The 26771-nt window shown below is 37.3% G+C and overlaps 1 pseudogene; it reads left to right on the top strand.

Annotated features, from left to right (window-relative positions):
- The window catches only part of LOC116274987, a 46283-nt pseudogene extending 20201 nt beyond the window's left edge, over positions 1-26082 (top strand).
- Positions 26083-26771: the final 689 nt, after the last annotated feature.

Below are 26771 nucleotides of genomic sequence, written 5' to 3'. Positions count from 1 at the left end.
AAGGTCAGGAGATCAAGAACATCCTGGCTAACACGGTGAAACCCCATCTCTATTAAAAATACAAATAATTAGCCGGGCGTGGTGGCGGGTGCCTATAGTCACAGCTACTCTACTGGGGAGGCTGAGGCAGGAGAATGGAGTGAACCCGGGAGGCGGAGCTTGCAGTAAGCTGAGATTGTGCCACTGCACTTCAGCCTGGGCAACAGAGCAAGACTCCACCACAAAAAAAAAAAAAAAAAAGAATAAAAATAAGATAGTAGTTAAGAAGGAAATTCTTTTACCTAATTGAAAAAATGTTCTAGAAAAAATGGCAAAGCAATGAGCAAAGCATGTTTAGAATTCTTTTGTTTTTCAAAGGCATACATAGGAAACAGAAAGGTTTAAAATTCTTTTTTTTCTGAAAAAGAAATGTATTTCTACTTATTCCTTTTTTTTTTTTTCCCCAAGGAGCACACATTGGGGCAAAAGGAGGGGGTGATAGCATAAAAAAATACCTATTAAGAGAACTGAAGTCAAATTTCCCGTGTTCATATTTTAGCAGAACCGCTTGTTATTTCTGCGACCTTGGCAAACCACATCATCTCCTGAAGTCTCAGTTTTCTCATGTATCGCATGTGGGAACACAATAGTGTATACCTTATTGATGGCTGGGGTTACTGTGAGGGGTAAATAACATGTCACCTGCCAATCAAGTTGAATTCATGTCTGGCACATTACATTCATCAGTTATTCTGTTATTGTGTTGGCATAGAACAGTGTCTTCACTCTAGCTCCCAAATTTATTAAAGTCCTCACTGAGAGCTGTGGTGAAATAAGCTCAGGAAACACTAAATTAGAAAATATAGGACCAATATATCGACTGTTAAGTCTTCTGAGATTTTTTGTTTTAATTTTGAAGAATGCATCATAAACTTTGGGGAGAGAAAAATATGTAAATTTTTCCAATGTTATGGGAAATCTCTAAATGTATGGCTTGTATGCCAACAGAACTAACACTATAAATGTCATGCTTTTTATCTGGACCCATCCTGTTGGAGGCCCCAAGTTGAGTCACCCCTTTAGTAGCTATTTCAAGATGCTATCATCAGGGTTACCTCCAAAATTATAGTACTTGATCTTATTTCCCATTAATTCAAACATCTTTGGCTGTCCTCCATGACTGCAGAATAAATTTGGAACTCTTTAGCATGGCACTCGATGACTTTGATAGTCTGATTTTAACCTTTCCTTCTCGCTTCTTTTCTGATCATACTAACATCTCCAAAACACAAGGTATCCATGGTTTCTCATACTACTTTCTAAGTCTATAATGGATCCAAACAATTTCTCCACCTGACAATGCCTACTCTCAAGAAACATCTCATGTATCCACACCTTGGGAAACTCTTCTTGGGACAAATGCCATAGAGTTGTCCATCTCTCTTTATGCCTTATTGGATTTTTCTTCGCATAACTTATGACTGTCTGATCTAATTTAATTTAATTCAATTAGTAGATACACATTTCCTAGGGCCATTTTCTTCTAAGATAGAACCTCTGAACTTCTACAACTTTGTTTTACTTAGATTCACAGTTTCACTATAGCCATTTATTAAAGAGAATTAGTATCATAACTTGTATCTGAATCCATTTTTTCCTACTTCTTATGAGTTCAGAGAAGGAATGGAATATGTCACATTCCTCTATTTATTTTCACTGACTAAAAGGATGTCTGTCTCCTAATAGGTACTCAGAAAATTGATTTTGAAACACTAGGAATACTGGGAAAAAAATCAAAGCCTAGCCCTGCTACTGTGCTTTAGAAGCCATATTTCCATACATGAGAGGGAGCAAGCCACTATTACTGCTCTGTTAAAACACTGATCTGTCTCAAGGCAGGTGTTTACAGGTGTGTTTGCCTGCAGGTAGTGACTGCAAATTGTATCAGTTCCTCCTAAATTCAAAATGTATTTCTTAGTTTCTTGTCAGCAGTAGAATTGGGACATTTATTGGCTACTTGAATAATGGGGACACTCTTAGTTTATCAGGAAAATGTGAACACAACCTATATGTGGGCATTCATAAACAATTTTTTTATTTAACAAATGTTACTGATTAAAGTATTCTCAAATTGCAGGAAAAGTGTGCTATTCAACTTGAAGCAATAAGTTATTTTTCTTATTATAGTAAACCTAAGTTTTACCTAATAAACCTTGCAGCACAGAAGAAAATTGATTTTTTTTTTTTTCTGAAAAAGCAACAAGATTTAAACTGTTTTCAAATTGACAGCACCTTCCAGAGCTTCTACCATAATCAGGAAGAATATGAAGATTATTTGACTTAAGCAGAAAGGAAAAAATGAATTATATCTAAAAGTCAAATGTAAAAATACTGAATAGAAAGTTGACATGAATGCTAGAATTTGACTTCTTCTTAGTTCAAAGTCTTCCTCTAAACAGAAATAGAAACAGATTGCTAGCGATCACGTATGTCCGGAAATTTTGGTAAGTGAAAATAATACAGTGAAGGGAGAAAAAGGAAGAAATTGATGTTAGATGCCTTGTATGTTTATAAAGAATTGTAAGTTCATTTATTACTTCAAGAATTCTTCATTCTAAAAGACAAGCCAGTCTGATCTGTTGATACGATGAAGGCTTTATACAAATGAAATTAAGTGTTTGAGAGCTATCTTAGAGCAGTGCTTCCCAACCTTTTTGATGTCAGAAAAAATAGAGAAAATGATAATTTTGTAGGGCACCTGGAGATGAACTGATGGGTGTGCTCTTGGCTGGAGGGAATGACCCTTCCAGTGATTTTCCATTATTGTCCCTGCTATTTGGCCCCAGTGACTCTCTTTCCCATTCCAGCTTCTGTGCCTTTGTACTTGTGGTCCTTTCTGCTTACAAGGATGTTTCTCCAAACTTCACCCAGGCTTGTCCCCAACCTCACTCATACCTCTGGTAAAACTCCATCTCTTCAGAAACATTTTCTCTGAATCCCCACCTCTTTCTTTTTTTTCTTTTCTTTTCTTTTTTTTTTTGAGATGGAGTCTTGCTCTGTCGCCCAGGCTGGAATGCAGTGGTTCGATCTCGGCTCACTGCAACCTCTGCCAACTGGGTTCAAGCGATTCTCCTGTCTCAGCTTCCTGAATAGCTGGGATTACAGGCGCGTGCCATAACACCCGGTTAATTTTGTATTTTTAGTAGAGTCGGGGTTTCACCATGTTGGTCAGGCTGGTCTTGAACTCCTGACCTCATGATCCGCCTACCTCGGCCTCCCAAAGTGCTGTGATTACAGGCATGAGCCACGGCGCCTGGCCTGAATCCCCTTTCTAGAAAATAGATTTGTCCGTCTCTCTTTATGCCTTATTTGATTTTTCTTCACATAACTTGTGACTGTCTGATCTAATTTAATTTTGCTTATCTCCTCCAAGTGTGTCCTAGGAATAAAGATATCTGCCTCGCTTGTTCATCACTTTTCCCCAGCACTTAGCAGAGTGAGTACAAATATTTACTTGTTGGAAGTATGAAGGAATAACTGTTTCTTAGATCAGAGAGTCTGCTAGTTCCCTTCCTCGGAACAAATGTGCACATTTTTGTTATCTTATGCACACAGTGTTAGCTGTGTGACCAATTGTAGTAATACATAAAAGTATTTGAAGTTAGACACAACCTAGGGAGATGGAGGATTCCCTTTGAATTTTTGCAACAACACTTATTTAACATATTTCACTCTCAACCATCTGAGTGTGAATTTGCCACTAGAGTACAGGCAGTTTCAGTTCTATTAATGAGAGTATAGATATTTTTTGGACACGTCTTACAGATAAGAACTTTAAACTCACTGAGTCTTAAAAAGCAGGCTGAAACTAGGGATTGACCCTTGAATGAAGTAAATCATTGAGATTCACCTGTGTGGATTTATATATCCCAAGGGCAGTCCTCACTGCATGAGGTACAAGCCTGCTAAAACTCAAATAGAAAACTCTACTGCTTAGTGGCTTGGGTGTCAGAAGAAGGAGCTCAGGGCTCCCAGAAAGGCTAGAAATGCAAGGAGATGGAATCCAGGGACAACCTCTCAGCAGAAGCTCTCACTCTGAGTTTTAACTCCTATCAAATACTTGACTGACCTCTAAGCTGAATATGAGTGGGAAATATTCCAGAAAGTCCCTAAAAGACAGAAAGCTAGAAGGCTAAGAAATCTAGGCAGGTACTTCAACTGCTAGGGGCAGAGACTGGAATCCATTTGGTTAGAAGGGCAGAAGATACATGATGAACTTTCCATTAAAACAACAGAAGAGTCAGGCACTTTGAAATGAAGGTGCAGATTGCATGCTAAAGAAAGCAAGCAGTTGGCCTGGCGCGGTAGCCTGTAATCCCAGCACTTTGGGAGGCCAAGGTGGGTGGATCACGAGGTCAGGAGATCGAGACCATCCTGGCTAACACCGTGAAACCCCATCTCCACTAAAAATACAAAAAATAGCCAGGCGTGGTGGCGGGCGCCTATAGTTCCAGCTACTTGGGAGGCTGAGACAGGAGAATGACCTGAACCTGGGAGGCGGAGCTTGCAGTGAGCTGAGATAGCGCCACTGCACTCCAGCCTGGGTGACAGAGCAAGACTCTGTCTCAAAAAAAAAAAAAAAAAGAAAGAAAGAAAGCAAGCAGGCATATTCTGCACAATGAACATGAGAAGGCTGGTGTAGCTACATTGGATAAGATATTCAAAGTCAAGATTATTATAAAAACCAATGAGAGTCCTCCCATAATAATAAAAAACGTAAATTCATCGGGGAAACAGCAATCATAAATTTTTACACAGTAATAGCAGATTTTCAAAATACATGAAGCAAAACTAGATAGAATTAAAGGTAGAAAGAGACAAATCTATGACCTAGTTGAAGATTCTAACACTCTTCTCTCCATCTAAATATATGATTAAACAAATAGATAGAAATCAATAAAGATATAGAAACATATACAGCTTTATAAAATAGTTTAAACTAATTATCATTTACAGAATTTTACACTCAACAACTTCAGAAAGCAGAATTTTTTCAGGTACACGTGGAAAGGTCGTCAAGATGTGTCACACCATGAGTCAAGCGTCAATAAATTTCAAAAGTTGAAATCTACTACCTCAACAGGGTTAATTTAGAAATAAATAATGGTAAAGTATCTAGAAAGTTAACCCAAATTTTGAAAACTTGTCGGCATACTTTTATATAATTATAGATCAAAAAAATCATAAAATAATACAAAAAATACTTTAAAGAGAATACAAATTTAACATATATCAAAATGTGTGGGATGCAGCTAACATGTTGCTTATAAGGGAATTTATAGATTTAAATTGTTATAATTTAAAAAATGTTTAATATCTATTAATAAGATTTTCCTTTTAATAATAAAAGAAGAAAAGTTAAATCCAAATAAGTGGAAAGAGGAAAAAGCACGTCCATTTCTTTTACATGTTCTTTGCCAGCCTTTACTCCAGTTGATATTAACATTTTAAATGGAAGAAATGCATAAAACTGTATTTTATCTCCAAAAATAGGATATAGAATTAGCTTTATTAAAAACATGGGAAAATGTCAGAGCCATATTGTTCATTTACAAACCAAAGGCATTATACTTACATTTTTTAAGTAAAGTTAATAAAATTTGTGTCTTGTTTAAAATATATAACAAAGTATGATTAGGAATCAGGCTCATTCTTTTCTCAGGAGTGTTGGCTATAACACCGGTATCAAATGTTTCATTACGCAAAGACTTTTTTCATAAGTGCATTTAATAATAATGAAACAAAATCACATATTCGCTTTTAGTTTGAAAGAAAACAATTTAAGCTTGACAATATTGATGCTCTTCTCCTTTGAGAAACTGCAAGACAGGGTTCTGTATTTTTCTGCCTGGTGGGCATTTCCAAATTCTGCCTTGTAACCATGGACCCTACCACAAGTAGCAGACACTGCTTTGATACTAGAGATATGTGTCATGGCTTCAGAGTAGGTCGGAAAAGAAAGAGAAGAATCCTAAGATTATTAAACATTCTCATTCTCCATTTTGAATTCAAGAAAACATGAGTTAATAAGAGGGAGAAAATATTCTCCACGATTCTATTTCATATTTTCCTGGATGTCTAGGCCATTCTTACTCTACTTTGTCATATTTTATAGTAATACCATGACAAGTTGCAAAGGTGACAATAGGTATCAGAAATTCAAAAGCTTATGGGGTCATGTAGGTAACATAAATGAGCGAAGGCATCCAGGTGTAAATAACAGAGAATGGTGATGATGGTGACCTGGAGAGCACTCATTTTCTACAGGGACAGCAGCCATCCAACTCAGCACTATGTTCCCAGAACTTCTGCTTTTTTATAAGAAGCAGAATATACACATTTTTAGGCAAAATTTTTAAACCAAAGATTCAAAAACATTTTAGATGGTGTTTAAGCTAAAAAGAACCCATCTTGTGAGCTGAAGTTATCAGTGGGACATCCGTTTACAACCTGTGAAATAAAAGTCCATTTCTCAATTATCTTATTTCCAGCACATTCAATGGGGGATTTCCTATCAGTTTCTTTTTAAACCACACTAATAACAACAACAAAAGACAAAGACACTCAAATAATTAATCATACAACTAATGACTAGGTCTTTTACTCAAATCTTCTGGTTCCCAAGAGAGTTGCCTTTTCTCTAGGCAGCTCATCTTCCAAAAAAATGGTAGCCAACAAAAAGCAAGTTCGGGTTACAGAGTAAAGACAGAAAGCAAGTTTTTCCCATGTCCTGTACTTTGCCTTTGGGCTCCATCTACCTCTAGTCTTTCAGTGTCACTCCTTCTACTTATTCATTCTGCCCCGAACTTCACAGTTCAGAAATAAAAATGGTATACGAAGTTGCCCTAAGAGATAAGGCCCTTGTGGTTATTGGACATCATTTGCATTTCAAAATGGAATACCAGGGACAGGTAAATACTTAACTAAACTGGGCTGTATACCGTTCAAATTTAAGGCATCCATCTGTAGGCCAGCTGGAAAGTTGGAGTTGACTGAGAGGTTTAACCACTAAGAATTATGAGTGCTGTGTGTTTTTGATGGCTGCCATTGATTACATTCCATAGTAGGATTGAGTGATACTGAGAAATTTGAGATAGAAAAATTTTAGGAAGTCTCCTAAAGGCACCAAAGGCTCTTTCCTTTGGTGCAACATTTAAAACTAGAAGAAAATAGAGTCAATTGCAGACAATATTACATAATCACTCATTCACGTGGCAATTCCAAAACATCATGGTACAGTAACCTTAACAAATAATGTAGTAGTCGCTCACATCTTTTTAGTTGTTCTAATTAGGTGGGTTTTCAGAAAATTTGGAGATATGTAATATGCCAGGAAAACTTGGTGCTTAGCACAATTCACTAATAACAAGGGCTACTATAAAGATATATAATTCTGCATTTACTACCTAACAGAAAATTTTAGTTTATAATATCAGGGAAATTTCAGTGAAATTTAAAATAACTATTATAAAACGTGTCTATTTTATTTTCTCTTCTTATGTGTAGCTATGTATGGATCACTAGATTGTGAGGGTCCTTCTTCCAGTACATATGCTGATGTGACTAACCATATGGTGTATTATAGCTGTCCAGCAAAGCACATCTGTCTCTGGGCTATGATAAACAGCCTTAAATCCCTCAAATAATCTCTCTTTTCAAAGGCTTTTAACAAAAGGTATCATAAGGTTGAAATGTGTCTTGAAATAATTGGCAAAATCTCACATTGTCAAGTGCAGGTATATTCTCACCAGGATTTCTCCATTTATACAGATGTAATCCAAAATGAATGTGACTGGGATTTTCCACCATTGCTTAGAAATAATAACGGAGAGACATCAACGGCATAACTAAGAGCATACACACTTACCTAGATCGTATATATTTATATAATTGTCCTATTTTTGCTTAAGCAAATAAATGGAACCAAGTACAGGACTAGGAAGGGTATGGAGAGTGCTAGTTCACTCCTAACAAAAAAAATGATGCAGTGTGTTAATATCTGTTTTCAGCAATTTAATCACCTACAGAAGCCATAATTGCTGCATTAATTATTTTCTGAAGCTGACATTCTTGGCTTGATGAAAATATACAGCCACCAAGGACAACTATTTTTTTCTTCTACCAAGGGGATTGGGAAAAAAAAGAAAAAGAAGAAAACACACACACAAACAAAGCCTTTCTACTAGGAGAAATGTGACTCAGGCCAACAACCTCAGAAGTAGTTATTTGTCTGTAATAATAAAGAAAATTGTCAACACAGAGGGGACATAATACTCTTCTGTAGCTCTCTGAAATTCTTAACCTTACAGGGACTAGACCTTGAGACAAAATAAGAAAGTAATATCCTCTAAAACCCAAAGAGATAACCACAAAATGTTTTATGTATGAGGGAAAGATGGGTCATCTTCTTTCTCTTTGATTTGTCTGCTTTTAATTCAAATGTTGAAAGGCAACTCTTTTCAATAATTGTTTCTCTAAGTTTAATGCAAGTCAACCCAACTTACAAATCAACTAGAAAACAAATTTCAGGTGCCCGTACTCTGCCTGATATTTTGCTAAGTCCTGAGAAATGCAGAAATAAAAAATATGTCTCTTAAGTAGTTTGCAATCTAATTGGAAAGACAGAAAGCAACAGACAGCACAGGAAAAAAATGTAACATAAGAAGAACAGCTGAATTGAACAGTGCCAGAAATTTATTGCATGGGATGTGCCAATTATCAAAACAAAGTGTTGGACTACATTGCTATTCACTGTTCTAACATTTATTTGTTTTTGTACTCTGTGTTTTGGCACTGGATATGGCTTTACTGTGGGGGTAAAGATCTATCTGAAAGCATTTGTATGAATAGTAGATTAACTGGATTGCCTGGGGAATGAAGGCAAGTAGATTTTCTTCTTAATTTTTTTCATGGATTGTTATTTAAATAGGGAGGAAAAGCTTTTTTCCTTCCACATGATGCTGTTGAAAATATTTCATGAATGATTTCACTGTTTTTCTTCATAAAAACAATTTTCAGAAATCACACAATGTAAGAATTCCAGAAAAGTCTTGTAGTCCTAAAAATCACACATTAAAATTACCAACCATATGGAGAAAATGGGGTTGGCCAGATCATTTAAAATATAACCAGGCCAGTAACAAAAATAATAATAAAATGTATTTAAAATATCTCACTTAAAAAAAAGAAAATATTAAACTTCTAGAATATTTAAAGAATTGCTGTTATGAAGAAAGCGATTTACATTCAAAATAAAGCGATGTAGGTAATTTGATACAAAGGGATGTAGAAAAATGTTGAAGATGCTAGGAATACACAAATATTGAGGAAAAGTTCGTCTAAGCCAGCGTACATTGCCAAACTGTGCCAAGAGAAACTATAGGCCTGTGGACAGTATTCAATTCCTCTGTTCCTTATTTCATTCAGCTTTGCCAATATACTTTGCATTCAGCTGCTGTTACTTTGTGGTAAAAATCAATAACTTGCTGGAAAAATTGCAACTTCTACATTTAGATGACAGCATTCCCTATTTACCAATCATTTATGAGCTAATTTACATTACAGAAACACATTGTAGCAGAACAACTTCAACTGCTTAAAAAAACACCTTTTATATCATTGGTCACCTTTGGATTATTAAAGAGATATTTCTGCTTTACATAATGACATTAGGATATTAGTTTTCGCAAAAAAAAATTGTCCTAATAGGCTTTCACAAACTACTGGAGAAAAAATATACTAAAATAGATACTTACGGCACAAGGTAAATGTTAACATTGAGACATAAACAAAATAAAACTTCTAGGCTCTTGAACATAATATTCTCTTTCTGGCTTCAGTGCCTTTGTCTAGGATGCCTTTACTCCCTGTGCCAGACTAGAAATTTATTAAATTGTTAATGGCAATGTTTGGAATGTATCCCCCAAAAGTTCATGTATTGCAAACTTAATTGCCATTTTAACAGTATTAAGGGGTGGGGCTTTTAAGAGATCATTAGACCATGAGAGTTCTACCCTCATGAGTGGATTAATGTTGTTATTGAGGCAGTAGGTTAATTATCATGGGGGTGAGCTTCTCATAAGTTCAGCCTCTTTCTTCTCTGTCTCACACATGCACTTCCTCACCATGTGATGCCTTCTGCTGTGGGATGGCCCATGTCAGATGATGGTGCCATGTTCTTGGACTTCCCAGCCTCCACAACTATGAGCCAAATAAACTTCTGTTCTTTATAAGTTATCCAGTCTGGATATTCTGCTATAGTAGCAGAAAATACATTAAGATATACATATTTAAGGTATATAGCTTGATGACTTGATATATGTATATATCATATAAGAACAATGAAGTATTTCCTCCTCTATGAAGCTTACCTCAATTACTCATAGGAAGACTACTTATGTCTTTGGCCAACCACTGTGCCTTGTACATATCACTTTTGATGTATGTTAAAATGAGAATGATTACAATAAGTCAAACACATATTTTGCTCACAAAATTTAGGTGCATAGTTGTAAGCATTCAATAAGAATTTATTAAATAAACAAAGTTTCATGTATCTCTGCCTAGGATATTTTGGGGTGGGAAAAAAAGTAAATAACTGTGTTGCTCTGTAGCATGAATTCAGGGGTTCAAGTATGTGCAAGTGATTATTACAGGTAGTTGGGACCACTAAAGTAAAAGCCACAGTGACATTAATTTTGGTAATATAAGTTATAGTAAAGTTAAGCTTTGGGGACCAAAATGCCTGCAATACAAGTTATCAGTGTAATGGCTAAATTTCTACGGCAAAGGTGAAGGATTTTCTCATCAGACCAATTTTATGGCAGGATTCATGGCACTGCTTTTAAAAGTTTAGTTTCAAATGAAGTTCTTTTTTTCTAGAAATTCTTTGAAACAGACTTATTTTAATAAACTGAGTAATCAACCAGAGTGAACGTCTGCTACTTGCAACTAAGAGGCTTAAATAAGGGATCAGCATAGAGATTTTTATTAATAGTGTAGTTGTTTGAACAGTGGAAATTTATTTTATAGGCATCAATTTATAGCATTTAAATAACTTAACCAAGACATATCATCCGTTTCTTTATTTGGTTTTTCATAATATATAAAATTTAAGAGAACCCAAATTAACTGAATGGCTTACATGTGATGGTTGTTCCAGCATAATCTCTGTAATTAATTTTAATGGAAACTATGAAAAACAAAGATCAATTCACTACTTCGAACTGTCTTTCTATAACTATAATGAAAAAAATTGGGGTGGCAATAATTACAAAACATAAAATAACACAAATAAAACAATGTTCTTTCTACCTGAAATGCCCTTTCTGTTCTAATTTACCAGGCCCATCTCAGTTACCTTTCCAGATATCACTCAGATAATGACCAACTTTGGGGTGCCCTCTTAAGATCCATTGAAAGATAATTTTAAAAATACTCTTTTTTGGTCTTCATTATTCTATAATACTTGTACTAAAAACAACTTGCCCTGGCAATTGCTAATTTATACACCCAAGTAAACTATTAGTTTCAAAAGAACATGATTTATTCATCTTTTTATCTTGAGTGCTTCTTAGAGTTCCTGGAACACTGTCGGAGCTCAATATGTTTTGAAGAAATTGAGTGAATAAATGAATGAATGAATGAAGCCAATATTTTGAAAGCAATAAACACCAGAAAATCAAACTGACATTGGAATATAACTACAAATTAAATTTAAGTCAATGTGGAAATAAAAATAAATATCATATGACTGTGTGTACATACTGAAATGCTCTGACGATAAAACTAGGGTAGCTCAGAAGATAAAAAGTTATGCAACAGATAAAAACAGAGTCAACAGTTTCAAATAGAAAGCATGGGGGAAACTGCCAAAGATTTTAAGATATAGGAGAAGATAAAACTTTTCGTAAGACTTCAAACCAGCCTGTCCTATTTGTCAAGTAATGGACTTGGTGAGAAACTTGTACATTTAAGAGAGTTGGAAGCAGAACAATGTTTCTCTTTCCAACTACTTCATTTGCAAGATGAGGAGTTGGAGTTCAGGGAATTTAACTAACATTTATTATTGAGGAGTAGGGAAACCAAGCAGAGGATCCCAGTTAGAATTGGGGTAACCAGAGCTGGGTTCTCCATCACAAAACACTAACCAGTCTTTTGAGGCTATTCTCTGCAACTTTGCTTTGGTTGTTGTTGGGTTTTGTTTTTGGTCCCCGCTACTCTGCAACCTTAAGGGGCAATGATTGCTGTGGAGAGCTGGCACAGTTAGCAACAGAACTCAGATTTATCACGTTCCCAGTCCAGTATTCCAATGTAGTATAGTGGTTAGAGTACTAGCTTTAAAGTGGCATCAGCTTGTGTTACATTTCTCCTGTCACAACCTACGGTTGTGTGGTCATGGACAAATTCCTCAGTAAATGTGAATCTTCTAATTTGTAAAAAGGGGATAATAAAAGTGCTCTATTCCTACTGTTGTCATAAGGAGTAAATGGGAGTTTTCTGCCATGTTAACGATTGTTTCTCTCTCTCTCTCTCTCTCTCTCTCTGTGTGTGTGTGTGTGTGTGTCTTTTTCCAGCTACTTTCTTGCCATTGCTGTTAGATGGATAGTTTTAAGGAACACTATTACATGAGTATTCTTCATAAGTCTTTCTTAGAATCTTCTTCACACATTCCTTCCCCTATCAGATTTGTGATCACTCCTACCTCAAACTTAATCTCCTTCAAAACCTCAGCCAATTTTCAAGAAACGTATTAGAGAAAGGTATCCCTTGAGGTCCCATTGTTCCCTTCCCAGGCAGGGCTTGTCAGAAGAAAACTTCTTTGTGCAAATATATCAACAGTTTTCTCCATGCCAACAGAGCCCCAGATATAGAAGTAGACTGGGCTGGACTGCAGTTCCCACTGGCTACAATCAAACATGGCAGGCCAGATCTGTTCAGTATTAGTCCTGGATCCAAAGTCTATACATCTAGATGTGTTTCAGAATTCAGAATTATTTAGATTTTAGAAAGGTAATTTGGCATGTATATGTGTATATTTAATAATACACTGGTGGAGTCAGGGATAGTATGCCATAATCAAACATTATTATCTTCATAGCAAATGTATGAATAGTAACATAAAAGAAGAATAAAAACTATAAATAGCCTCATGTCAGATCCAGGTTTGCCTCTAATTGTGAGTTCAGGTTAGATTAAGCTCTCCCTGAACATAAAGATATATATATCTACTCTATCTACTCCAATTAATCTATAAGTTCTGTGAAAATAAGACTTGCGATTTATTCACCTTTGTATTCCCTCTAGCACCTATCACTGAACCTTCAAATAGTAGGTGCATAATACATCTGCTGAACTGAATGCACAAACATACACACATAAACACATGTATCAAGATGAATAATATATTACAAATGAGAAGACAGACATCTAAATATTAATTATCACAAACTAGGAAATAAGTCAAAACATTTGTATTTATTTTTTCCCTTTGCTTGCCATATCCCTAGGAAGCATGCAAGTAGTAAATGAAATCTGCATTTGTTACTTTTCCTTAGCAGAAATGCACATGCTAGGAGCAGAAGCCAGTGCATATTACTTCATTGATTCATTATACTAATGAAAAAGATAAGACTTTCAGGCATTTATCACTGAATCACAGACACTGAAGTGTTACACTCAATTTTTTTTTCTCTTTTAATGTTTGTATCTGTGCATATAACGAAGAACAAAGAATGATTATTCCAGGCAAACTGAACTAAACCTAGTTAGCCCAAACTTAATTTACCTATGTTGATATTTAACCTTTATCACACACAATGTGCTTTATATAAGAAATAGAAAATGTTAAACTAGAAGTCATATTTTATGTGTGGGAGAGAGTACCCTGTTTTTCAATATCTATAAATTATATGAATCTATATGCCTTTCTTTCTGCAGGGATGGCAACATACCCTTTCTTGTTAGTCCTTGAAGATGAACCATTACTATATAAAAAATAAAAGGGCAGCTATTTTCAGAAGTAGATAGAAACTTTCCATGGTGGTAAAATCGAAAGCCCCCTGTATCTAGTTAACAGTAAAACTGTATATGCCTATTGTTATTCACTTGCATGATACACAAATAGAGATGTATAGCCTTACAACTCCACTTCTATCCTGAATTCATAATAGAGAGTTGTCTTACTCCAAATAAGTTTTGAATTTAGGGGAAATTAGTGGTAAAATATAGTGATACATATGAATAATAATATGTGCATATACCCCATGGTAAAATTATACTGAAGAGCACATTGGAGTGATATCAACTACTAATTAAACATTATTTAAGACAAGTTTTTAAAACTCCTTTACATATCAATTATTCTAGCTTTTGTACTGCATAGTATCTAAGATAACGGAGCACTAAATAACATTTTATATACCTGGTGATATAATCTGAATATTTGTCCACTCCAAATCTCATGTAGAAATGTGATCACCAGTGTTGGAGGTGGGGACAGGTAGGTGTTTGAGTAATGGAGGTGGATTCTTCATGGACTGGTTGGTGCCTTCATTACAGTCATGAGTGGTTTTCCCTCTGTTAGTTCCTACAAGGTCTGATTATTAAAAACAGCCTGCCACTTACCTACTCTCTCTCTTCTTACCTCTCTTGCCATGTGATACTTTCTCCTCTTTACCTTCTGCCATGAGTGGAAGCTTCCTGAGGCCCTCACTAGAAGTAGATGCTGATGCCATGCTTTTAGTACAGCCTGAAGAACTGTCAGCCAAATAAACTTCTTTTCTTTATAATGACCCAGCCTTAGGTACTTCTTTATAGCAACACCAACAGACTAAGACAAAAACATTGATCCTGAGGAATGGGTTGTTCCTATAAAGATATTTGAAAATGTGGAAGTGGCTTTGGTGGTGGGTAATAGGCAGAGATTGGAAGAGTTTGGAGGGCTCAGGAGAAGACAAGAAGAGAAGGGAAAGTTTAAACTTCCTTGAGACTAAGTGGTTGTGACCAAAATGCTAATTGAAATGTGGACAGTAAAGACCCTGCTGAGGAGGTCTCAGAATGGAAGTGAGGAACTGGTTTGGAACTGGAGCAAAAGTCACCCATTTTTAGCCCTTGCAAAGAACTTGGCTGCACTGTGTCCATGCCTTAGGGCTTTGTGGAAGGTAGAACTTAGGAGTGGTGGCCTAGGGTATTTGGCAGAGGAGATTTCCAAGCAGCAAAGCATTCAAGAAGTGGCATGGTGGCTTCTGTCAGCCTACAGTCACATATGGGAGCAAAGAAATGGCCTAAAGTTGGAACTTCAAATGAAAAGGGAAGCAGAGCATAAAACTTTGGAAAATTCACAGCCTGGTCATGTGGTAGAGGAGAAAATGTATGTTTTCGGGTGAAGCATCCAGGCAGACTTCTAGTAACTGTTTGCTAGAAGGGTTAATGAGGATAGAAGAGAGGCAGGTGCTAATGGTCAAAACAATAGGGGCAAGGCACCAAAGGCATTTCAGAGACCATCAAGACAGCCCCTACCATCACAGGCTCACAGGCTTGAGAAGACAGAATGGTTTCTGGGGCCAGAACTAGGAGACCTACAGCTGCCTTGCACCACCTCTGGAACTGCTCCTTGAATCTTGGCTTCTCAGGCTCCATCCTTGCTTCAAAGGCCCCTGGGTCTGGCTCAGGTCACTTCTCTGGAGAGCACAAGCCATAAGCCTTCACGACTTCCATGTGGCATTAAGTCTGCAGGCATGCAGAATGCAAGAGTGAAGGAGGCTTGGCAGTTTCGCCTACATTTCAGAGGATGTATTGGAAAGCCTGGATGCCTAGGCAAAAGCCTGCCATGGGGTGAAGCTGCTGCAGAGAACCTTGACTAAGGCTGGACTGAGAGGGTATGTAGAGATGGAGTCCCCCGAGAGAGTACCCATTGGGGCACTGCCTATTGGAGCTGTAGAAGGAGGGCCACCACCATCCAGATCCCAGAATGGCAGAGTCACTGGCAGTGTGTACCCTTAGCTTGGAAAAATCACAGACATTTGATTCCAAGCAGTGAGATAAGCCATATGGGGCTTCAGCCAGCAAAGCCATCAGGATAGGGCTGCCAGAGGTTTTGGTGGTCTACCTCTTTTACCAGTGCACCCAGGATGTGGGATATAGAGTCAAAGTAAATTATTTGGGAGCTTTAAGATTGAATGCCTGCCCTGATGCATTTCAGACTTGCCGGGGCTGGTTACTCCCCTCTTTTTGCCAGTTTTTCCCTTTTGAAATGGGAATGTTTACACAAAGCCTGTACAACACCGTATTCTGGAGGTAAATACCTTATTTACAGACTCAAGCTGTAGACCTTTCCTTGACTGTTAAGTGAGACTTTGGAGTTTTAGGTTGGTGCTGGAAGTTAAGACTTTTGGGGATTATTAAGAGGCAATGATTGTATATTATAATGTGAGAAAGACATGAGATTTGGGGATCCAATGGTCAAATAATATAGTTTGGAATATTTGTTACCTCCAATTTCCTACTGAAATTTGATCCCCAATGTTAGAGATGGAGCCTGGTGGGAGGTGTTTGGTTCATGGGGGCAGATCCCTCATAAAAGGCTTGGTGTCTTCCTTGCAGTAATGGGAGTTCTTGCTCTCTTATTTCCTGCTGTATCTGACTATTAAAAAGAACCTGGCACCTCCGTTTCCTCTCTCTTCTTTACTTCCTTGCCATGTGATACCTGCTCCCTTTCACCTTCTGCCATAACTGGAAGCTTCCTGAGATCCTCACCAGAAGCAGGCATTAATACCATGCTTCTTGTACAGCCTGCAGAACCATGAGCCAAATAAATCTTTTTAAGATAATTTACTTCAGTGTTCCTTTATAGCAACACAAATGAACTGAGACACCTGAGCATAGAATTAATCATGAATTGTTTAGTAGAAAAGATCACTGAAAGCAGATTTGCCTTAGTCTGTGTGCCTCTGAAAGTGGTCTGAGACAACACTTTGGGTTCTCCTAGTTTATCTGAGAGGTGGTCCCAGCAATCAGAGGGAGGGAGGGGCAGGGGGAAAACCCTACAGTCGGTGTTACTGAGCTAGACACCCTGGTGGAAGAATGGAGCTCGATCCCACTGAAAACTCTCAGAAAACATGTAGATTACATGAACTTTCCACCAAAGGATGGAAAGCTGGATCATTTCTTCACTATTTTATTTATTCCGTTCATTGAAGAGTGCTTATAGGGCATTCACTCCCTTGCGTTTGTGCCACATCTGCATTTGAGTTGATCAAGAGACAAGAAAAGACTGCTATGTAGGTCAAGACTATCAGTTGTTTGAAAGAATGAATGGGCTTCATAATTTATTGATGGTGTTTCTGGATCATGGAATCTAAGGTTTGGGCCTCTTCACTCGCAAATATATGGTTGATTTCCTTCTATTGTTATAACTTATATAAATTATTTTTCAGGAATGGAATGGCTACTATGCTTTGGATACACACATAGGTGTATACAGCAGTCCTTTTTATCCTTGGTTTCTCTTTCACGAGTTTCAGTTACCTGTGGTCAACAGTGGTCTGAAAATAGGTAAGTATAATACAATAAGATATTTTGAGAGAAACAGACCATATTGACCTAACTTTCATTGCAGTACGGTTGGCCCTCCAGATCCACGGATTCTGCACTCATGGATTCAATCAGCCTCAGATCAAAAATATTCAGAAAAAATTTGGTGCGTCTGCACCGAACATATACAGACATTTTGTGTTATTATTCCCTAAACAATACAGTATAACTGTTTCCATAGGCTTAACATTGTGTTAGGTATTATAAGTAATCTAGAGGTAATTTAAAGTACATGGTAAGATGTACATGGGTTATATGTAAATACCACATCATTTTACAAAAGTGACTTGAGTATACAGAGATTTTGATATCTGTGGAGGGTCCTGGAACCAAGTTCCAACAGGTACTAAGAGACAATTGTATATTGTTAGAGTTGTGCTATTTTATTATTAGTTGTTATTGTTAGGCTCTCACTATGCCTAATTCATATGTTAAACTTTATCACAGGTGTGGACAGGAGAAAACATAGTTTATAGAGAGATCAGTTTTATCTGTAGTTTCAGGCATTCCCTGGGGATCATGGAACATATTCCCAATGGATAAGCGGTGGGTGATTAATGTATAAACAGTCATGCATTGTTTAATGGAGATACATTGTGGCAAATACGTCATTGGATGATTTTGTTTTTCTATGAATACCATAGAGTGTACTCACCCAAACCTAGATGGTATAGCCTCTTGCTCCCAGGCTACAAGCCTGTATAGCCTGTTACTGTACTACTATAGACAAACATAACACAATGGTAAGTATTTGTGTATCTAAATACACCTAAACATAGAAGGGGTACAGTAAAAATACAGTATGATAATCTTATGGCATTACCATCATACATGAAGTACATGCGGTCTATTGTTGACTGAAACGCTGTTATGTGGCACATGACTGTATACACAGACACGATCTATGCACATACATACACATGCATATTCTTACAGATTTATGCATAGGCTTTTTGACATTACTGTTGAAGTACAGAGGGAGCTCCCCTCTCAACACTTCAAATGAAAGTAAAAAGTAAACTGATGACATAACTGAGAGCTCATGCACCCACTCACAGCAGCAATGATGTATTTGTACTCAAATAGCCTGACAACTAAAGAACCTCTGTTGACACACCCCACCCTGACCCAAAATGAACTGCTGGAAAAAAAAAATATATGTGTGTATATATATATGTATATATATATATATATATATATCTCACTAGCAAAAGGCTAAGAGTCCAGTAAGAGCGATAGAGAAGAAATATTAAATATTAAGCAGAAAATGAAAGATGGATTTGCTTGATAATCAGCTTGATTGATGTCTACAAAGGAAAAGACAGAGAGCCCAAATCTTTAGAAAATAATTATGAGGGGAAGCCACTAAACAGTTTAAAGGATACAAGCATCATGATTAGATTTGAACTTCAGAAAGATCATTTAAGTTAGTTTAAGTAGAATGCACTAGAAACATGTGAGGCTTAGGCAGGAAGATGAAAGGAGAGGCTGGTGCAGAAATGTAGGCCAGAAGGCTAAAGACCAGGTGCAGGCAGTGGGAGTACTATGAAGGCAGGGGGGAGGCTTTAGGACTATTAAAGGAATATAATAGGAAAACTTGGTGACTGACTGAATGTTATGAATAAGGGAAACGCAGGCCTCTCAGGAGCTTCCTGGTTTTGGCTACTTTCAAATCTGAGATTTCCAACCTGGTATACCTTTTTCTTTTTTTCTTTTTTGAGATGGAGTTTCATTCTGTTGCCCAGGCTGGAGTGCAGTGGCGCGATCTTGGCTCACTGCAACCTCCGCTTCCCAGGTTCAAGCGCTTCCCCTCCTCAGCCTCCTGACTAGCCGAGATTGCACATACTTGCCACCACACCCAGCTAATTTTTATATTTTTAGTAGAGATGGGGTTTCATCATGTTGACCAGGCTGGTCTCGAACTTCTAACCTCAAGTGATCCACCCTCCTCAGCCTCCCAGAGTTCTGGGATTATAGGCTTGAGCCACAGTGTCCAGCTGGAACCTGATATACTTTCTATTAAAGCAAGCCTTACTGTTCAATTTTCAAAACAAAAGAAATGAATGCAATTTCTTCCTTCAAAATTGCTTATTTGCTTTATGTTTTCTGCTTATTTAAAAAAAAATCTAAAGGAGACTCACAGGTAGCCTTGTCCTAATTACCCTAATTCACTTGATATTTGGATGGAGTAATACGCTTGAATTTATTTCCCTGTAATGGATTGACTTGTCTAGCCAGCCAATAAATGCAGCACTGGGACTCTGTATATTTCTCCCAGTATTATATTATAGCAACTGACAATAATAACAGTAATAATTATCCAATTTCGAGATGGAGAAGTACCTTTGACCTCCATTTGATCCCCCTGGTCTATCTAAGTCTGATTCAGCATTGATTTCTTTCCCAAGGAAGTTGCTATAATCATGTTATGGCTGATTTATCACAATATGCTTGCTGGCTAGTGATTTCTCATCTTGAACTTGCTTCTTTCACTTTTCCCTCTACTAAAAGACATATTGAAATGTTTTCTTCAAAGCAAGGAGAATTCCCCATGTGTTCTTCCATATTTTTCTTGGTGGGTGGTGTAAACTGACCTATCATCTCCAAGAACCATCCTAATTGCATTTTCTGTGTTGGGAGGGCAAAAACTAAAAGTAAATAAAATAAATAAAGCATGCTACGGGAAATTCAATTTAGATTGCAAATATGGTAATAGGAAAATAACATATGCTCAGAAATCACTAGGCTTAGGTTCTAGATTTTTCTACTAATTATTTTTGTGATAGGAGCAATTCAATCTTTTTGAGATTTGGTATTTTTCCTTATAAATTATGTCTAGTTGAACTCTATCTTGCACTCAAAAATGTTATAGTTAGTAATTTTAAGCACATCTAAAAGTTGTGGGTAGGGCATGGTAGCCCACGCATGTAATCACAGCAGTTTGGGAGGTCGAAGCAGGTGGATCACCTGAGGTCGGGAGTTCAAGACCAGCCTAGCCAACATGGAGAAACCCTGTCTCTACTAAAAATACAAAAATTAGCCAGACCTGGTAGCAAATGCCTGCAGTCCAAGCTACTAGAGAGGCTGAGGCGGGAGAATCACTTGAACCTGGGAGGCGGAGGTTTCAGTGAGCCACCATCACACCACTGCACTCCAGCCTGGGCAACGAGAGTGAGACTTGGTCTCAAAAAAAAAAAAAAAGAGTTGTGATAATAAATATAATAGGAAAATCACTGTAACAGTATAGGGTTCAGTGATAGTATATCAGTAAGGACTCATTTGTCATTCAGAAGGAGTGTACGTGTCACTGCTGGTGGACTTTAAACTGATATTCTGGGAGGAATTTATAAATTAAAAAACCTCCAAAATTATCTAGTACCACACTTTTGACTTTACAAATGACAAAACTGAGACTCAGAGAGAAGTAATGTGACCCAAGCTGCATAGTTCCTTAGTCCCCCTTTCAGGAGACTTCAAGTCAAGTCTTGTAATTCCTAATCCAAACCCTTATAATCTTTCACCTAAATAATTAGCGGTTGTTGAAACACAGTCACTAGCAAGGAGATTAATCATGGGAGGTCAATTATGCTATGCAAACAACCGTCAAATCTTGCTGGTTGAAAACAACATTTTCTTTCTTTCATTCACACTTTGCATCTTGTGGGTTGCTGGGAGCTCTATTCTGGACTGTTGTTACTTTAGGCCCCAGGCTGACAAAACAGCGCAGATCTAGATTTTTGCCAACTACCATGGGAAAGAGGTAGGTTTTTTTTTTTTTTTTTTTAAGTGGAGTATAGTGTGGGTTCTTAAAATTTCCACCTCCAAGGGACAAGTCACCTTGAGTCTTGTTTCAATGGCCAAATAAGTCACATGGCCACACCTGACTCCAAAGGGGATGGGCAAGTTAAATCCTACCACATGTCCAGAGAGTGTGACATAGACAAGCGAATATAAGTAATGAATACCACAGCACATTTAGCAAGTAGAACAGAGAAGGAACATGGAAAATTTAAGTCTCTTCCCTAAAATATGTAGAGAATTTAGGGAATGTTCTTCTGAGTAAAATTTATAGTGCCCAATTCCCTTACAATTTGTCTCAGAATCTCTACATGAATCAAACCTCCAGGGACAACAAGGTGTATAGCTTCAAAAATTTAGCAGACTCAATGTCTAAAACAGACTTCACATACCAGGGACCTGCTGGCCAGATTCAGTCAGTGGATGGGTTATGTAGCCCACAGTATTTGTAAAAGGATTAAATTCATTGCTGATATTTTTTAAGTGGAGTTTTCACATAAAGTAATTGGTTTTTGGTTTTCTTGAACTCATCATATCTGGTTGGACCTGACGATCATTCCTCCATGGCAAAAGTTGCTTGAAGTGACTAACATTATCCTTTGTAGTTGCATCAAGAGCTTTCTCATTTGTCACGGTCCTTACATCTCACTCTTTTCTTAGATCTGGAGTGTGTTACTTATTTAATAAAGTGACCTATTAGAAGCTGCTACTTGTGTGCCAAAAGGTACCGTCCCTTCTTTGGACTGAAAGCTAGCTGTATTTCTCAGCTTTCTTTGCCCTGGGGCCATATGACTCAATCCTCTCCAGTAGAATGTGAGGGGAAGTGATGTGACTGCTTTTAGACCTGGGTTATGCACATCGTCCAATTCTCTGCCTGAGATGTCACTGAACACCTACTCTGGACTGTCACATGCACAAAAATGGAAAAGCATCCATCATGTTATGCTGTTGAGGTCTATTTTTCACAATGGTATTTAGTTAGCCTACTTAGGCTAATAGCTGAGTCAGGCAGGCATTTGGGCCTGTGCTCATAATAAACCATTCAGGTGATTTTTGGATACATATGTTTTTGAACACTTTCAGGGACCGAATCATTACAACCTCCTTTAGCTGGGGAAGAGGGGCAGGAGTGAGAAGTTCCAGGATAGAGAAAAGTAAAAGAAGCAAAATAGAGATATGGGGCCACAAACCTGGAGGGTTTGAGAAAGACTAATTGATTCAGTTTGGCTGCATTTTCAGAAGAGGAGAAGAAGTAAATACACAATTTTAAAGGGATGAGAATGCCAAGCTAAGAGAATTTAGAGTAGACTATGGAGAACGAATCAGTGAATCTGCGGGGAATGAGGGGGGTAAGAGCGATATCATACTTCATTTGTTTTAGGGGCCACTAATTTAACATCACTGTAGACTGTAAGTAGGTGAGTCTGGAGAAAGCAGGACACTCAAGAAGTACTACAGGCCTGCAATTGAGAGAAAGTAACAGCTATCATTTATTGAGTGCTTTATAAGACTTGGGCCCTAGGCAGATTACCCTCTATGCATTATTTCAATTAATGAAATTAGTACTATAAAATATCTATTTTATGTACAAGAAAGTTTTAAAATGCTAATTAACTTAGCCCAAATCATGTGGGTGTACAAATATATCCTAGATCCACCATTCCATCCATCTATCCATCTGTCTGTCTATCTATCTATCTATCTATCTATCTATCTATTGATTACAGTATCTCAATGAAGTTTAAATTAATGGTAAATCCAAATCATGTGTGTGTATATATATTCTAGATCCACCATTCCATCTAGACAGACAGACAGACAGACTGATAGATAAATGGATGGAATGGTGGATCTAGGGTTTGAACTCAGAAAAATCTTTCCTCAAATTTCTTCCTAATTACTACATTATGTTTTATAACACAGTCTAAACTTAGGTAGTAGTGACAAAGGAGCAGACATAAGGGAGAGAAAGAGATGCAGTTGGATTTACCATGAATTTAAACTTCATTGAAGTACGGCTAAGCATAGAAAACTGCTCAAAATGTAAAACACGGTTCTTGATTGCCAAAAAATGTAGAGTCCAGTGGCAGGAGCTTTGAGCCAGAGTCAACCCAGACAGTGATCAGGCCATCACAACATTACTGTGCTCCCTTCCATAAAAGGGCATCATGGTAACTGGTCTTCAAAGGTGACCCCTAAAGAACTATGCCTCCTGGTATTTATGTTTTCATGAAATTCCCACACACATTGAATTTGAGCTGGCCTGGGTCTATGTTTATCCAACATCATATGGCAGAATGGAATCCTTGCTGATTTGTACCTGCCTAGTGTTTAGGAAGACTGGCAATGTCCGTTTCCTCCCTCCTGGAAAGCTGACTTTCGAGAGTGCTGCCATATAAGAACTCTGGCTACACTGCCAGAGATTCTACACGGAGGGACCACACAGAAAGACTGCATGGAAAGGAGGTACGTTCTGATGGCAAGATGATGAAGACAGGTTCAGCCTTCCCAGAGGCTAAGTCAGGTCTCCTTATGAATTTGGCAACTTTGTGAAAATTCTCAAGTAAGATCAGCAGAACTAACTGATCCCTGACAACTCAGAATGAGGAGAGGTAACAAATGTGGTTGGTGGTGGTTGTTTGAAGCCTTTAAGATTTGGGGAATTTTGTTACACAGCAATTGATAACTGAAAGAGGGATGTTACAAATTTGTGAGATACTGGAAAAGGGTAAAATGAATTTACTTGAACTACAGGAATTATATGGCTAAAATAACACTGATTATAATATTATCAGGCATGTTTTATTTAAATCCTTGATTGCAACTGAACATTCTTATTGCATCATGTGTTACTCTGAATTCAGATATACAAAAAGCATGCCATGTAGCACTAGAAACAAGAATATCACATCATTCCTATTATAGCAACATGCATTGGCTCCTAATCCAATGCACTGAGCACATACGGAGGGTTAAAAACTGTTCCCCCAAACCAATGCTATAAAAAAACTTCCCTGATTTATGCATTTCATCTACTCTAATTATCATCATAGTTAGAAATGCCATTCCTTCACGTATAATGAAATAGTCTGTTCAGACAGCTGTCCAGTTACTTCAAATTCCAGTCATCCATCATCTAAATCTGTACAGAGTGGCATGTGTTATTAACCCATTGCTTAAAGGCTACCTGGTTTTGTGACTTCAAACTATAATTGCTGGTCAGAGAACATTACTACACTGAGCTCTCGTTTCTCTGCCTAAAATAAATGAACTGTATATGGAGAAAAGGTGTCAATTCAATCCCCTTCCCACCACTTATAAGATGCAAATGAGTTGTGTTGCAGGTAAGGTAATTTCTTCCATAGAGTTGACATGTAATAAACATCTGTGGAGTGAACACATAATCTGTATGATCCATTGCACATTGATTTTGAGATAAAATGAAGGGTTAATTATGAGTCCTAGCTAAATGAAGAGAAACTGACTTTGGCAAGGCAAGAATGCATTGTTCTGAGGGAAAAAGGAATTTGATTGCCTAATTTGATGGCATTAGAAAGAACAGTGCATGCCTCTTTTTCAGCTGGAACCATGGAGGTTATAGAAGAGAAGAAGAAGGTTCCTTCTGTGCCAGAAACCCTTAAGAAAAAGCGAAGGAATTTTGCAGAGCTGAAGATCAAGCACCTGAGAAAGAAGTTTGCCCAAAAGATGCTTCGAAAGGCAAGGAGGAAGCTTATCTAGGAAAAAGTGAAGCACTATCACAAGGAATATAGGCAGATGTACAGAACTGAAATTCGAATGGTGAGGATGGCAAGAAAATCTGGCAACTTCTATGTATCTGCAGAACCCAAATTGACGTTTGTCATCAGGATCAGAGGTATCAATGTTATCAGGCATGTTTTATTCAAATCTTTGATTGCAATTGAACATTCTTATTGCATCTTGTGTTACTCTGAATTCAGATACAGAAAAAACATGCCATGTAGCACTAGAAACAAGAATATCACATCCTTCCTATGAGGTCTGAAAGGTGTTGCTGCTTCTTCACCTTCATCAAATCTTCAAGGGAACTTTTGTGAAGCTCAATAAGGCTTCAATTAACATGCTGAGGATTGTAGAGCCATATATTGCATGGGGGTACGCAAATCTGAAGTCAGTAAATGAACTAAGCGACAAGCATGGTTATGGGAAAATCACTCAGAAGTGAATTGCTTTGACAGGTAACGCTTAGGATCGCTCCATCTCTTGGTAAATATGGTATGATCTGCATGGAGGATCTGATTCATGAGATCTATACTGTTAGAAAGCACTTCAGAGAAGCAAATAACTTTCTGTGGCCCTTCAAATTATGTTTTCCACTAGGCAGAGTGAAGAAAACGGCCACTCATTTTGTAGAAGGTGGAGATGCTGGTAACAGATCGGATCAGATCAACAGGCTTATTAGAAGAATGAACTAAGGTATCTACCATGATTACTTTTCTAAACTGATTGGTTAATAAACAGTGCCTGCTCTCAAATTGAAATTAAAAAAAAAAAGAACAGTGCATGATAGTCATAAACTTTCTTTTTTTAAAGACGGCATTAAGATATATTTTCATAAAATAATTATAAACTTTCTACAAATAAATTGTCAGCTTGGGAAATGCAACAAAATATTTGAGAATTATGGGAGGTTCTTCCTTATACATGCAAAACTCCTGTTAATATGATAGGATTCTGGGCCTAGAAAGGACCATGTTATACATATGCATAATTTATGGGTGAAAATTGGCATTATTACTGGTGTGAAGCTTGGAAGGTCACTGTTTAATAAAAAGGCTGTGAAAGTTCACTTTTTCTCATTGCTTTGTGTAAAAGTAAAGGCTTACATAGTCCCACAAACACACAGATAAACAAAATCTATAAAAGAAAAGTGAAATGCTTATTTTATTTTCTCCCACTCACATTTCTACTCCCCAGAGATAACTAGTGTTAACTAGTATAACGTTTCAAACACATTGATGAATCCATGCAAACAGACAGCAACATAGACATGTACGTAAAAGTGTGGGGTTGTGAGCGACATGTTTTTCTGCAACCTGCTTTTTATAGTGACCAGTAACATATAATGGATTTTCATTACTGTCAGTGCATACAAAGCTACTTCACTTCTTAGATGGATTTGTTGTTATTCCAAAGACTGGGTGAAACAATTGATTTAATGCTTTGTGTAGTGATGGACATTTATGTGATGTCAAATCGTGTGAATATTTCTGTGGCAAGATAATAACAATAATAATATTTATCATTGCAATAGCTGACATTGTCACATACTATGCACTAAGCACTATGCTAAATGCTTTATG

This window comes from Papio anubis, chromosome 5 (assembly GCF_008728515.1).
Source record: "Papio anubis isolate 15944 chromosome 5, Panubis1.0, whole genome shotgun sequence".
NCBI classification, from domain to species: Eukaryota; Metazoa; Chordata; class Mammalia; order Primates; family Cercopithecidae; genus Papio; species Papio anubis.
The sequence above is the reverse complement of the archived record's forward strand: the minus strand, read 5'-3'. Positions and strand labels throughout refer to the sequence as shown.